Consider the following 15475-nt stretch of genomic DNA (forward strand, 5'->3'; position numbering starts at 1 on the left):
ACCGAGACAAGAAATGTAACTGTAGGAAAAATGTGTTAAATAACCTCGTGTGCTGGGCGGGGGTGGGGGGTGGGGGTGGGGGCCCACCCCAGCGACCCGCCTGAGTGGAGACCAGGGCAAAGGCCCCTGCGAAGGTCAGAACTAACTCGGGCTGGTGGAGCTGTTTCCCTGGAGGGGAGCTGACCTGCCAGGCCCACCCGTGTGGGTGGAACAATTAAGTAAACAAAACAAAACAAAACAAAATCAGTTAAGTCAATGTGTAACCGGGTTTCTTACAGTCAGAGTGAAAGTCTTTATTTTAAGCAGGGTAACTGCAAGAATTAAATTCCCAGATATTTTTTCTCCCAGGAAAGAAACACCCTGATCCTTGACCTATGTTTTAATTCCTCCGGTTTAGCCCTATTTTCCGGGATCCTCTCCAGCGTTAAAAGTCTCTCTGTGATCAGATCAGGGGGCCAAAGCACCTGCACTGAGGGGCTCGAGGCACACGGAGCAGCGGGTCCAACTCGACGCAGCAATTCCATCCGGAAAATGAAAGTTCACTGAGGAAACAAGGTAGAAAAGTGTTGCGTTTCCGAACTGCTCCGCTCCCACGGGCTCCCCTCCCACAGGCTCCCCTCCCACGGATGTGCTCCCACAGATCTGCTCCCACGGTCTCCCCTCCCACGGATCCGCTCCCACGGATCTGCTCCCACGGGCTCCGCTCCCACGGCCTCCTCTCCCACGGGCTCCCCTCCCACGGATCCGCTCCCACGGGCTCCCCTCCCACGGATGCGCTCCCACGGATCTGCTCCCACGGGCTCCGCTCCCACAGATCTGCTCCCACGGGCTCCCCTCCCACGGATCCGCTCCCACGGGCTCCCCTCCCACGGCCTCCCCTCCCACGGATCCGCTCCCACGGCCTCCTCTCCCACGGTCTCCCCTCCCACGGATGCGCTCCCACGGATCTGCTCCCACGGTCTCCCCTCCCACGGATCTGCTCCCACGGGCTCCCCTCCCACGGGCTCTGCTCTCACGGGCTCCGCTCCCACGGCCTCCCCTCCCACGGGCTCCCCTCCCACGGGGGCTGCTCCCCGCTGCTCTGGGATCGAATGGGTCCCTGGGCTTTGCCCTCCCGGCACCGAAGGCGATGACTCGTCCTGCCTCGGCCCGCGTCACCCCCGCCCACGCCCCGGACTCCCCGGGTCGCAGGGCCACCAGGTCCCTTTTGCAGCGGGGCTCCTGCGTAGGGGCCCTAATGTAGGGCCGCAGCCGGGGAGGCGTAGTGGGTCCCGGAGGATGGGGGGCGGTGTCAGCGCTCCTGCTCTAGTTGGGATCCCCTTACCCTTTAAGAACTAAATCCTGTCAGAGGCTCAACAGCGGGCGCCCCTCACCCCCCCCAGCGCACTCCCCGTGAAGCGCATCTTTAGGAGGTAATTTGAGGCACAGACGGTTATTTCCACGACATCAAAAGGGGCACGTTGTGTGCACTTGGAACCGTCCATTAGAAGAGAAGGAAGCTGCCAACCGCGCTCGCTCCAGTTTTCAAGTATTTGAACGACCTGTAGGCCTCGGGGCCACAGGCGCCCTAATCCTGGCATCACTTGACACCTTCACGGAAATCCCTTCACTCTTTGTCTTCTGAGTTCATTCTCCACCTTGTTAGCATTTCCTAATGCTTCCTTTTTAGCCGTATTTTATGCGGTTGTCTTGGCACCTGATCAGAAGACGAAGGCATAAAATTCATACGATTCTCTAACCTTGTTCTCATTCCAGAGACGGATCTCTCCTTAAGGACCAATTTCTAAGAACTGAGACACCTGGTTTCTTGAAGAGAACCCCGGAGGACAGCTCCTAATCATCTCTCAGCATTCCCGCACAAATGGAATATGATTTCGAACTTTTTAAAATACATTAGTATTCGTACTCAGAGTTGAATCTTTATAATAATAGTCTGGAGGAACCTAGACTCTGAGCAGAATGTGCAGTAGAATCCGGAAACTGCAAAATGCTGCCTGTGTGATGAAAGGACTGCAGGGTCGCTTCCGCCTTGGGACCTAATAGGCCAGGTATTATCTAGGTTTATATAAAATAAGTTTTGTAAAAATACAACAATAGCACATAATCGTGACCCCACAAGCGTTTATGGAGTGGCTCCCGCAGGTGAGGTACCATGGATGCCACAGTGAATCTCAGAAATTACTGCAATTGGTAAATATGACTTACTAGGTTATTTCATCTTGTGTTAATGACCGAATCTACAAAAACAACTCCGGAATCTCTTTTTCTGGTTGGAAATAAATTGTACCTTGAAACAAGTTAAAAACAGGTTAACAGTAAGTGCCAATTTTTTGCTTTTTTAGATGTGAAAGAATAAAGGGTCAACCACAGTCACTCAGCAAGGAGCTATCACACATCTGAATACTTCCCTATTTCTCCTCTGACCAAGTGTCCTACTCAGACTGACACTCTGTATCACTCTTAGTGGAGGCCCAAGTCCTGATATCCTTCCATTTACCATAAATAGTTGTCCTGTTTGTAATGTCCTCCAACTTCCCTAGCAGCCGTTGCAGACGATGGGTCCCTATGAATTTGTCCCTACGCTGGCTAACTCAGTTTCGTGTAAAAACGAGTTTAGTCCTCTACCTTGGCTTTACCCATTTGTCTTTTGGTGTGAGGCTGTAAATATGGGGCGGGGGGGGGGGGGCGGTCTGAGGAGGTGCAATTCTTAGGCTCCTCGGTTAGATACACCATTGACCCATTCAGGGTTACCCAGCCTCTTCTCGAGAGTTCTGTGCCGGATAACTAAAGAGTTAATAACTTTAATTTAAAGTTAATTTAATTTCAAATTTAAATTTAAATTAAATTAAATTTAAAGTTAATAACTTTAAGGAAACTAGACTTGCTTTCCTTTCAACCCGAGGACATATTTTTTTCCTGCTCTGCTGTTCGTTGGGCAAGTGCATCTCCCATGATGCTTACCACAGTGGATTATTTAGTTGCGAGTTTCTAAGTTCCTTTGATCTCCTCGGATAAATGGCACCGGGTGGGGACACTATTGTAGTATTAGTGCCATCTTCGTCGTATAGTAATTACACGAAGGATAATAAGGACCCAATCCTTTAAAATGCAAAGCAAGTAAGTTCACCCAGATTCTTTGTCAATACAGCCATGCCCTCTACCAGCTTCCCTCAGGAAGGCTCCGTTTCAATTACGGGAATGACCGTATTTATTCATCGGCTCACGTAAAGCTACCAGATAGGTTAACCAGTAAATGACATTTCCCCTCTTGGGATATAATAAGCTTCTCACGAAAAGAGCTACGCAACCCTTTGTGATGGATTCCCTTGTCATTCTGTAGCTGCATCATCGTCTTTCCGTGAGTGTGACAGGTCTACGTTGCACCACCACCGAAGCCTCACGCTCCGCCCGGGTGACCGTCACCTCCTTGGTCTCAACACTCTACACCCCCAGAAGTCTAACCTTGAGCATTCCCAAATTAAAATAAATTTATGCCCTACTAAATCTTACACAGCTACAGGGAATTAGTCAATGAGCATGTTTCCTGAAAAGCAGACAGCAATTAATTACCAGGCTCCCTCTTAGAACTGATTTTAGGAAAGCTCAGCCTTTCATGCCACGGACTTACTGTGAATGTAGTTGAGGCTGTATCAAGTAAAGCCCTCTGCTCTTACGTGTTCTATTCAGTAACTAACGTGAAAAATATACCACAAATGTTATACATATATCAGAATTGATGTGAATTATCCTCCCCAGCCCGTTTATAATTTGATTTGACCCATGACAAAGTGATGCGTTTATTTATTCTGTTCGCTACTAAGGTAACTGAAATCATCACTTGAAAAATTAGTCTGCTTTTTATATTCTGCTTAGACAACAGTCTCCGTTCTTAAGCCCTAAATCTATAGTTACTTTCCCTTTCTGAAAACCTGGTCTGTAGTTTCCTATTCAATCCCTTACCCCTTAATAAAGATGTTTTCCTGTCTTTTCAACTCCTTGACAGAGAGTAGAGATGTTCTCTCATTTTGTCACCCAATTCATTCCTACGTGTTTTGTGAATTTTGCGGTTAGATTTAGATGAGAAGTTTCTCAGTTTGGAGGGGATGCAAGAGTGAAGTGGAAGGTCAAGGAAAAAATATTTTATGTTCTTATATAGCTTTTTAAATTATTTCCCTCTCATGGTATATCTTAAAAGTTACTTATAATTATAAATTTTCTCCTGCAGTTGCAGAGATCATCCATTTCACATGTTTCTACCTCATGATGTCCAACACTATTTTAAAAGCAGCTCCAGAATTCTACGTGGATGTATATGGGTTTTTATGCAAAGTGTAATATGTTTTTGGAGTAGCAAGGATTTTAACCAGCAGATTTAAAAAATAAAAAGCAGGCATAACTATTTTGTAAGGAGATAAGAAGACTTTAATAGCAGCCATATATACATTAACATTTTATTGATAATTAAAACATCCAAGGCCTTAGAAACAAGTGCAAGAGCTTGAATGGAATTCCTCAGAACAGAAGCTTGGTTTTACCAGGTACAATGTCGGCTGCCTCAGGAGTTAAGAGAAGCCATTCTTCAAGCTGCGAGATGCTCCTGACTGTGGCCGTGACTTGTTCTTGGGACATGCTGGCACGGGGACCACTTTGGTTGGCAGAGAAAAACCACCCTGCGTGAAACCTCAGGTAGCATCTTGCCCCGCCTCCTTATTTTATGGGTGAGAAGGCCAAGGATCCCGAAGGTGAAGCATCTTACTAGACACGATCCATGAATGACAAGGAGCATGGGGGAAGGGGGCAGACAGCAACTATTTCCTACTGACCGCCTACGTTTGCTAGGCCTTGTGCCAGGTACTACATGTGCTTTATTTTATGTCATCTTTATGATTCTTGGAGGTGGGGAGTTTCTTCTGATTCTACAGAATGAGGAGAATCTGTAAACAGGTTCAGTTGCATAATCTGTGGGCCCTCGCACGAAATGGCAATGCCAGGCCCATTGTTCAAAAAGTGGAAGAAGTCTTCCTTTCTGCTGCAGTTTTTTCTGTGGACCTGTCATGGTGTCTTTTTTTTTTTTTTAATTTTTATTATTTGCTGTTAAGTGTTATATTCCTTAGGGATGGGGAATGATGTTCTTTTTTTGTTTAATTGTTATCAAACAAATAAGATCTTTTGTTGACTTTCCTCCCTGGAATATAAATTCCAAGAGATCAAACACAGGCCACGTTAAATTTTTATTTTTAAAACATCCCCGGGACAGATTCAGAGCAAATAGATTTATATGAGGTTGTAGGTTCTTACATATTTTCACTTGACTTAAGCATTGTCTCCCTGGCAGCTAAGGCTGGCGCTTGTCTCATAAGACAAATTTCTCAAATGTATTCAATTCTAATACTCACTTGATTCACTTGTAAAAACCATTCTTATTTTCAGTTTCCCAGCTCCATGAGATTTTAATGAATTTGGTCAACCAGAGGGCCATGTTCAAATGGGAATCATATCATAATACACCCTGCAGAAGCCACACTGATGACTTCCTATTCCACACAGAACAAAATGTAAATCCCTTGCTCTGGCCTACAAACCCATATGTCAGCTCTTTTTAAGTTTCTCTCCCACCACCTGCTCCCCTGCTTGTGTGCTCCAGCCACAGGACTTTTAAATGTCCTGTTCTTTGTAAATGCCAAGCTTGTTTCTGCCTTTGTATTTGCAAATCTGTGTGGCTGGAAATATCCTTCCCCTGATCCCTTATGGAATTTGCTTTCTGGTCATTTAGGTACCCTTCCATCATTATCTCTTGTAGAGCACCCCCCACACGCCCCGACCACACAAATTGAAACTGTTTCCTAGAGCTCTTCATCACATCTCCCTCCTTCATTTTGTCCTGTTAATGTGTTAACATGTAGCCATCTGAACTTATCTTGCTTGTTTATTGCTTAATTACTTAATATCTTATTCCAGAATATAAGCTCCAGGAGATCACAGAGCTTCGATTAGTGTCCGTCATTCAATAAGCATAAATGTGTACTTTACCCCATTCCAAACCTCTGCCCCACCCTTTACACTCACCTTAATATTTCTGGGTTTAACTCTGAAGGAAAGATCCTGACTTTTCCTGATCAACATCTCCCCCCGCACATGTTTCTGATCAGAATGTTTAAACACCGAAGGGTATGGTGATATAAAGTATTGATCGTGTGTGCTCCTAACCCTGTCACACTCAGGGCAAAATACTTGGTGTTCCCTAGTACCATGATTGAATTTCAAAAGGGCTGGATTGAGGGTAAAGGTGGAGTGAAGATCAGATATTCGATCAGATTATCCACTGCGAGAATTGCTTGCTGATGACTACACCAGGAGCTCTCTGGTCTAAATGTGTTCCTGGCATTATCATTTGAGAACCTCAGCTTTGAAATATATTTAAAATTTTCACAAATCTGGATTGTGTTATCCCTGCATAATGTTCTTGCTATCTTGTTACCACTTATCTCTTTGAGGTGCTAACTTGTAATATTTTAAAATTTGGTCAAACTACATTAGAAGCTGAAATAATCAATTTTCTCTGTTACAGAATTAATACGGACTTATCTAAGACAACGAACAATTAAGCCAAAAGAAGACATTTACGATGACACGTATTCTCACCAAATAAAGATAACCACCACTGACATTTTTATATACGCTATAAAAATGCATACATAAAATAAGGGCCCATGCTGGGTAAGTGTTAGAACTTTCAGTTTTCACTTAATATACAGTTTTTAAAAAATATATAGTTTATCTTCTCATATAATTATAATTATGTTAATAGTTGCATGGAAATCCACTGTATGAATGTGATTATAAGAAGTGTGTTTCCAGTTGATTTTACTTCAATTTAATTGACTCAGAACAAATACTCATATTGATTGCCATCTTGAGTCCTCTCTGTATTAAGTCTACCTGGACTGTCATGTAATAAAATACCACAGACCGGGCAACCTGATATAACAGGATTTTTTTTTTTTTTTTTAAGTTCTAGGGGCTGGAAGTCTAAGTTCAGCATGGTTGGGGTCCGGTGAGACTCTATTCCTAGCTTGCAGGTGTCTGTCTTCTCACTATGTCTTCACATGGCAGAGGGAGAGAGAGAGAGAGAGAGAGAGAGGGAGAGAAAGAAAAAAAGAAAGAAAAGAAAAGAAAAGAAAAGAAAAGAAAAGAAAAGAAAAGAAAAGAGGAGATGAAGAGGGAGAGGATGAGGGGAATAGAGAGGTGGGTAGGGAGGGAGAGCAAGAGAGTGCGAGCCTGAACTCTTTGGTACCTCTTTTAAGAGTACACTAATCCTATTGGATCAGAGCCCCACCCTTGTGACTTCATTTAATCTTATTTACCTATAAAGGTCATATCTGTGAATCTCTCAGTATAATCACATTGAGAGTTGGGGGTCCAATATATGAATTTGGGGAAATAATTCAGTCATTAACATTTCCATAACAAGCAAAATTAAACTAAAGCATCTCTATAATATTTTTAAAAATCTCAAAAAAAGTAAAATTTATATTTTTCTAATAGTTTGAAGGGTGTTTAAGAGTGGATTAGTAAGACTGCTCTAATACAAAACAAGTGATATTTATAGGGGGTTTGGCAGGGAAAACCAAAGATCTGAGTCATAGAGGTTTGCCAGAGTCACACACTATTAGCAGAGAAACACGTAAATTCAAGTATTCTAAATCCCAGGTCTGTACAATAATATATAGTTTTCACATCTGTAAATGAATCAACAACAAATGCATAAAATGAAGTCAAATAAATAAAATACTCTTACATGCCTTTATGAAACATTACATTGGTTTCAAAAACAATAGTCTATTTGCACCAAGATATCTCATTTTTTCTAGAGGTTATTATTCAAATATTCAAGGGCCTTTTTCTGTTACTATACCACCCTATGTATTCTGTTGAATTGGATAATGATCTCAAACTTTGCTGTCATGAAGTGTTCTTTGAACATGTGTATGTTGTGCCTGATTTAATAATAAACAAACTATGTAGGCTTACTCTTTCTCAAAATAATTAGCTAGGAACGAGGGCTGTGCCAGTTTCATAAAGTGAACTGCAAACTCCGTCCTATATCCTCTTCTATCCATAGCTCCCTAAAAAGATTTCTCTCTTTATTAGTCTGCAGTGATATTCTTGATGCTGTAATTTTCAAGTGATACACAAAGTAGAATATGTGATTCCTTCCCAGAAAATAAATCTTCAAAAAAATAAAAAATAAATGAGCCTTCTAAAAGGCTCTACATTTAGTAAGCTCAGATATGATAGTGGTTGATTATTGGTTCTGCCCTAAAGAAGATGAGCTTATTTTAAGGGAAGACATAATCCTCTTAATATGTTTGCTAGATGGAATTCTAAGTATATTTAAATGACATGATTTTAAACTAGATAGCAACTGAGAATTTAAATGGATTTTGTTCTAGTATCTTTCTTCTGAAGATTAAGACTGAGTTGAAAAAAATTTAAAGTCTAAGCATGAATATTAAAAGAAATAGAAATGAGCACAATTTTACAACTCTTTGAGGATTACATTCCTTGTAATTGTATATTTCCTCATAAAAATGTTTCTATAATTTTATTTATATTTCTTAAATAAAGGGCCTAATTATACTAATGAACATTCATAACAAACAGTATTAAGTTGGTACAGCAGCACTTATACAGATATTTAAAATGATTAAAGGATGAGCATTTCTATTATTCATCTGTCTTGCTGTAATAAAAGTGCTTGTTTGTAACTCTTCTATATAAATTACCGAGTGCAAAATACAGTAGGAGAACATAAATGAAACCAATACAAATTCCCTATCTGTTGATAATCTCGGGTAGTTGGCGACCTAAAACATGCATATGAACCATACTGAATGGAAAATAATGCCTAAACGGGAAGTATAAGAATTAAGGGAAGTGCCGATGGAGAGGAAGATGAGAGACCATCTAGCTTGCAGAATAGGACACTTTGCAGAGTAAGTGACATTTGTATTTGATCTTAAAAATGGAGAAAATGTGGCTATTTAGAGATTGTGGAAGATATAGGGCCTAAATGTGAGGAATGGAAGTGGGGAAATAACAGCGACTGTTTTCACTACCTGCAGCAAAACTATACAATTGCATAGTTCGACATTCTTGAATTTAGAGCATAGATTTAGAGAAATGAAGTGAACGATGGGGATGGAAAAGGTAATCTGTGGCCTGGGTTGAAGAGGAACTTGAATCCAAATATTGGTTGTTGTGGGATTTAGGATCAGAGAAACAGAATGATCTCATTTGTGTGCCAGGAAAATGAATCAGTAAACATGGTGCTGGTTTTGTTTGATGAAAAAGGGGCAGAACAGACAAGGTGGAAAAGTAAGGAGTCATCCCGGCAAGATGATGGCAGCATGACCCTTGGGGAAGCAATGCACTTCTAGTGAGATATACGCCGTACCAGAGAGCTCAGTGCCAAGACTGCCGGCCCTTACCCACCCGCTGGACGTGAGGGAGAGCAAAGAAAAAAGTCAAAGACCATTTCAGGATTCAAGAAGGCTACTCCCCTCTTTAACCATGAGCAAATAAAGGAGACCAAACTGGGGAGAAGGACGGTGGCTCCCGAGAGAATGCCGGCCACCTGCGTCTGTGCTGCCAAGCGGCAGCCGCCACGGGTGACCAGGAGGTTGACCAACATTACAATGATGAAGGTCATCTTCCTCCCAAGAAACGAAAGAACAGAAGGACGACTGTGTCGCGGCTGCTAGTGAGTCAGGGGCTAAGCGGTCTCGCTCTGCGCTCGCGTGCTGGGGGCCCGCGTCTGTAGGCACGTGTCCTGGCCCGCGCGTGAGCTGCGCTAACCAGGCCGCCGAGCCCCGCCGGGACGGCCTGCTGGCAGGGGGGGGGGGGGGTCACACAGCTGTTAAGGACGTGGGTTTGATTATTCTGACCAAGTGCACCTGCCCCGCTCTCAGTGACCACCATGATCCCCCAAGGGGGAGTAACTAGGGGCCCGAAGTCTGTAGCACCCTCTGAGAATCAAATGGAAAGTAAGTGAAGAGAAAAGAAGAGCAAGTTTGTTCAATGCTTTTTTTTTTCCTTTCTGGGTTCTCATACATTCATAATGTCTCAATCACTATTTACTGGGTGTTTACTGGGTGTTTACTGGGTGTCACAGAACCTCGCATATACCCCAGGGCATGTGTTTCAAAGCAGTTTGTACAGTAACCATTGTGCTCTCCAGCCCGGCATCACCAGCACCAGCACAGCACGGCGGGCGGTAGAGGGCCCGGATTCGCAGGGAGGCTCCTGCGTAGCCCGCGATTCAACGGCAACCGCCCTGAATTCCTTTTTGCTCCTACAGGGACAAAATTAGCTCACTGCTGAGAGGAAAACTGATCTATCCGGGAGACCACGCCAGCTACCATTTAATTTGGTATCAAATTTAATTTTTTGTCTCCTAATGTACTAGCAAACTCCAGATTTTGCCACAGAAAACAGTATTTAGTAGTCTGACTTCAAATAACTCTCAGGGTGGCGTTTTATTACTTTGGTGAATTTATCAGACGCGGGATCTGGCCTTGAGCCTTGGATGCTCTGAAGCTGGATTTTGTTAATACAGCATGACCTGGGCTAGTGTCTCGGAATGGGAGGGGCCACACATTAACCGAGCCCAAGGGAGGGTCACATGAAGGCAGGATTCCAAATCACTAACTCATAATGAGAAATTCTAATTTTTAAAAAAGATTGTATTTATTTATTCATGAGAGACACAGAGAGAGAGGCAGAGACACAGGCGGAGGGAGAAGCAGGCTCCCTGAGGGGAGCCCGATGTGGGACCCGATCCCAGGCCCCCGGGGTCACACCCTGAGCTGGAGGTGGATGCTCGACCACTGAGCCACCCAGGTGTCCCAACTTTCGTTTCTGGTAGACAGATAATTGGGGGAAAAAAAGTCAATCATAAGAAGTTTAATTTTATAAGCATGGAGTCAGAGTTAAGGGATTTTGATTATTCAAATATTTTATCATATTTTCTGATTTAACTTTGTATATCTATTTCACAGAAGGAAGGTTCCCGCCAGGGGAACTTCATTCTAAATACCCAATGTCTTCCTTATAAACATCCAAACAGATACTGGAAACTTCAATGTCTGTGATTTTTTCCCTTTTTTCTCTACGTTCACTGATTGGCCAATCTCCCTTTAAATATGACCTTTGTATGTTAATCTCCTCAGTCATCTCCTAATGGCATTTGGACAGATGTTAGGAGTTGATCTACAGGGTGATCCTCAGATTGCAAATCTTCAGTGTGTCATCGAATCGTCAGCACAACCTGATTTAACTCACTCCTACTGGCAACTTTCTATTACTTGCATCACACTTTATACTATAATATTTTGTTTATGAAGAAAGGGGTCGTGAAAGCTCTATTTGTATGTCTCAAAGGAATTTCAAGCTCCCACTGGTCTCCTCCTCAGGCTGTAAATTCCCTGAGGACAATTGCAGTGTCGTCAGGAGAGCGAACACTTACGAGGGCTTTGGTTGGGCCAAATGCTTTGTTAAATACTTTAATAAATGTGATTAATCCGATTGCACTCTGCATCTAAGGGGTAAGGACCAGCATGTCCTCGACGGACAAGCCTAAGTCAGCTAGTAAATTTGACTTCAGATTTCTCCAGTTTGAAGTTTGTTCCTTACCTGCTTGGCCTGGGAGACCAACTGCTGGATTTTAAGAACTAATGACATAAACTGGCCTAAGTAGGAGCAGATCGTCTCTCACTTCCTTTCTCTCTACCCCCTCCCGCCAGCCTCCCCTTGCTCCACATCCCTACCTTGTGTGGTGCGGGTGCAGGGTGGGGACCAGGGAGGGAGAGATTTTTTAATTAACCTTTTCCTTCCTCAGATAGCTTGTCATTTTCTACCCAAGAGAATGATTCTGAAAAATTTCTAGTAAAGGAGGCCAACAAAAAACGCACATATATAAAAAGCAAAGTTACAGGGATGCTCACCTGGAAGATGGGATAAATTGTTAGAATTAAACAAAAAAAAAATACAGGTTGATCAGAAAAATATCTGAGCATTTAAAATTAACTAGGCAGGGACAGCTGGTGGCTCAGGGGTTGAGCGTCTGCCTTGGGCTCAGGGCGTGACCCGGGGTCCTGGGATCGAGTCCCACGTCGGGCTCCTGCGTGGAGCCTGCTTCTCCCTCTGCCTGCGTCTCTGCCTCTCTGGGTCTCTTGTGAATAAATAAATAAGATCTTTACTAATAAATTAATCAATTAAATAAAATTACGAGGCAGATTACGCGAGGGAAAGAGAGCTCTTCTTCTCCGGTGAGGCTGCGTCTTCAGTCTTGGAAAGCCTGGAAGGCCACCGACGCACGTGTTTCTACTTCTGCATCAGCTTTGGATTAGAATCCGTCTTGGATGCTCCTGAAGCGGTAGCTTCTCGGAGTGTTTTCAAGACTCTTAGAATTTTTTTTTAAGATTCTGCGTATTTATTTGAGAGGGAGCAGAGCAAGAGAGCGAGCGAGCGGGCGCACAAGGAGGGAGGGCAGGTCACCCCAGCCGCTCCCCCCGGGCCCGCGCCCCCTGGAGCGCGGCTGCTTGTCCTCGGACCTATCGCTTCCCACAGCGAACCCACCTGCCGCGGCTGCGCGGTGTGAGGCCGCCCCCACCCCCCACGCTGCGGGGGCGTCGCTGGGGGGTGGTCGCTGCGGGGGCGGTCGCTGCGGGGATGTCGCTGCGGGGATGTCGCTGGGGGGATGTTGCTGCGGGGGCCGGTGACGGCCCGCGGGGGGGAGCGGGGGTGGTCCCCGTGGTCTTCATTCATTACTGAGCCCATCTCAAAATGAGCAATTCCAGTGACAGATGCATTTCCCCCCTAAATTTCAGATCACTTTTGTCTGGGTGCTGGGCGGCCGCCAGCACTTGCCAAGGACACGGAGGCTCCAGGACACGAGCCCCAGTTGTCCCTCGGCCTCCGCAAGCCCGGGCTGCCGTCCGCGGCCGGTGAGGAGCCCGGGCCCGGCACCCAAGGCGGGGGCGCCCCCGTCGCCGCGGCGGGAAGGGCCACGGGGGCTCCCCTGTGGGCGGTGAGGACGGGCCGGGAGGGGGGAGGTCGCGGCCCCGGGGCGACGCGTGTCTAGAGGAACAGCCGGGCGGGGCGCCCCGAGCCCGCGGTGCTGCGGGAGGACCCCGTGCCCTCGAGGTCCCCCGCGCCCCAGGTTTCCCTTGACGGCACGTGGAGGTTTGATGGCGACACGAGCCTCAGAGGAGCGGCCTGCGCCCGGGCGCCCGGAGGGGTGCACAGCCCCAGAGGGTTGGCCTGCCGGCCCGGGCGCCTCCGCCCTGGAAACCCGGAGGCCGCCCGCGCCTGGGAGCCGCCCGCACCGCACCTGGGGGCAGCCACACCTGGGAGCCGCCCGCACCTGGCCGCCACCCGCCCTGGCAGCCCCCCGCATCCACACCTGTCAGCCTCCCGCATCCGCACCTGGGAGCCGCCCGCACCTGGGGGCAGCCCGCACCCGCACCTGGGGGCAGCCCGCACTCCTGGGAGAAGCCGTCCTAGAGGACTAGCGACAAGGAAAATCTCCCCCTTTTGTGCAGGTCAGAAGATCTGGCTACAAAGGTCAAGGCAACACAATATGAAAAATAAGAAGAGACGTGTCAAGTCAAAACACTGCAAAGAAATACAGATCTTTATTTTATTTATTTATTTATTTATTTTTTTATGTATCAGGTATTATTCAAATGCCAGGAAACGTCATACTTCCTGTTGAACTGTCAAATCATCTTAGAAAGAAGCTTCCAAAGACAAAATGTCAAGGAACGACGGTCCGACACTAGCAATGGTATTCACCCCGAGGAAACCGATCGTGTTGTCGGTACCCTTTGGGCGCTTCCATAAGCAAGTCAAAAAATTACTTCCAATATTTTCATGAAAATTGGACAGCACAAGCTCTCCTTTCATTCTCCATGATTGGCAAATAAATATTTATAGCTCTATAGTGATGTATCATAGATAATAGGAGTTTTTCATTATAAATGACCTTAGGAATGACCAGATCCTCACTTGCAAGTCAGAGAAAAAAATGAAAGTCTGAGAGATCAAGTGACTCGCTCAAGGTCATCACACAGTTTTTAGATATGGGAGCAGAAAACAATTGTCCCCCCACCCCCCAAACCTCAGTGCTTCTTTTTGTACTAGAACATGCCAGAGTCACTTTTCCAAATGGAAAAGAGATTTTGGTCCTCTAAGAATGTAAAGCATGTTGAGATGAACAAAGAACTACCTACTTCTTTAAATTATTTACAATTCCAGAAATAAATGAAACAGATAAATTTGGGAGCATCACACACACACACACACACACACACACAAGTACTTGGTACAGAGGACCTAGCCTGCTCCAGTGACTTGCAGATAAAAAGCTCTCCTTTGTTTTTATTTAAACCATGTGCACGGTAAGTGTAGAGGTAGAAATTTGGTTAGGCCAGCAATGGGGCAGTTTGAAACTAGTCATTATTGGAAATCCTTGTAGGAAAAAATAATATTTAAAGGTCAAAACTGGGTGACCTACACCATATTTGTTTCTGCCTGTGATGATGACAGTCAACTCAACAGTGCAGGTTCTTTAATTCCTCAAACACACTAGAAATATCTAGATATTTCTTGCTCTTATCCTAAGATATGTGTGCAAATATCCCTCTCATTTATTTGATTTCTGATTGGGTCCACACAAGTAGTGAGCTAATGTTTTGTTCTCTCCTGTCTTCTCATGACCAATGTCGAACACACTTTAAGAAAAGCATGTAGGGGATCCCTGGGTGGCGCAGCGGTTTGGCGCCTGCCTTTGGCCCAGGGCGCGACCCTGGAGACCCGGGATCGAATCCCATGTCGGGTTCCTGGTGCATGGAGCCTGCTTCTCCCTCTGCCTGTGTCTCTGCCTCTCTCTCTCTCTCGCTGTGTGCCTATCATAAATAAATAAAAAAATTAAAAAAAGAAAAGCATGTAGACTAAGATGTCGATATCAGATGAGAAAAATATGCTATTATTTATAGAGGACCAGAAAATAAATCAATTAATAATACATTTTTTTCTCTCAAGAGATTCTGCATTTCTCTTTGAAGGATGGTACTCTTGGGGTCAAGGTCATGGGCAAAGGAACATGGGAGAAATTCCTTTGCAGCTGCTTGCTCTGGGCAGGCATGTGGAAAATAAGCAGATGACTTCAATTTGCAGTGTCATTACTCACCCCGTTCCTGACATTGTCCTCGCACAAACACACATACCACGGACAGCACAAAAGCTCTATTCCCACATGCCTGAACCACACTACGTCAAAACAGATTTGGAGAAGAAGGTGTTTGCTGATAGATGGCATGTATTCACTTTAAGTAAGGATGGGTAGGTCTTTGCCACGGTTTCCCTAAGGTAGTTGATCCCTACTCGGGCTTCTTCGTTTTAAAGATACCCC

General features: G+C 45.1%; 1 long non-coding RNA gene across 1 annotated transcript; it reads left to right on the top strand.

Annotated features, from left to right (window-relative positions):
- Positions 1-397: 397 nt before the first annotated feature.
- LOC144305318 (uncharacterized) lies at positions 398-6711 on the top strand. Its single transcript, XR_013372369.1, has 4 exons — positions 398-555; positions 1756-2048; positions 4539-4686; positions 6569-6711. It is a non-coding gene; the product is annotated as an uncharacterized LOC144305318 (long non-coding RNA).
- Positions 6712-15475: the final 8764 nt, after the last annotated feature.

This window comes from Canis aureus, chromosome 35 (assembly GCF_053574225.1).
Source record: "Canis aureus isolate CA01 chromosome 35, VMU_Caureus_v.1.0, whole genome shotgun sequence".
Taxonomy (NCBI): domain Eukaryota; kingdom Metazoa; phylum Chordata; class Mammalia; order Carnivora; family Canidae; genus Canis; species Canis aureus.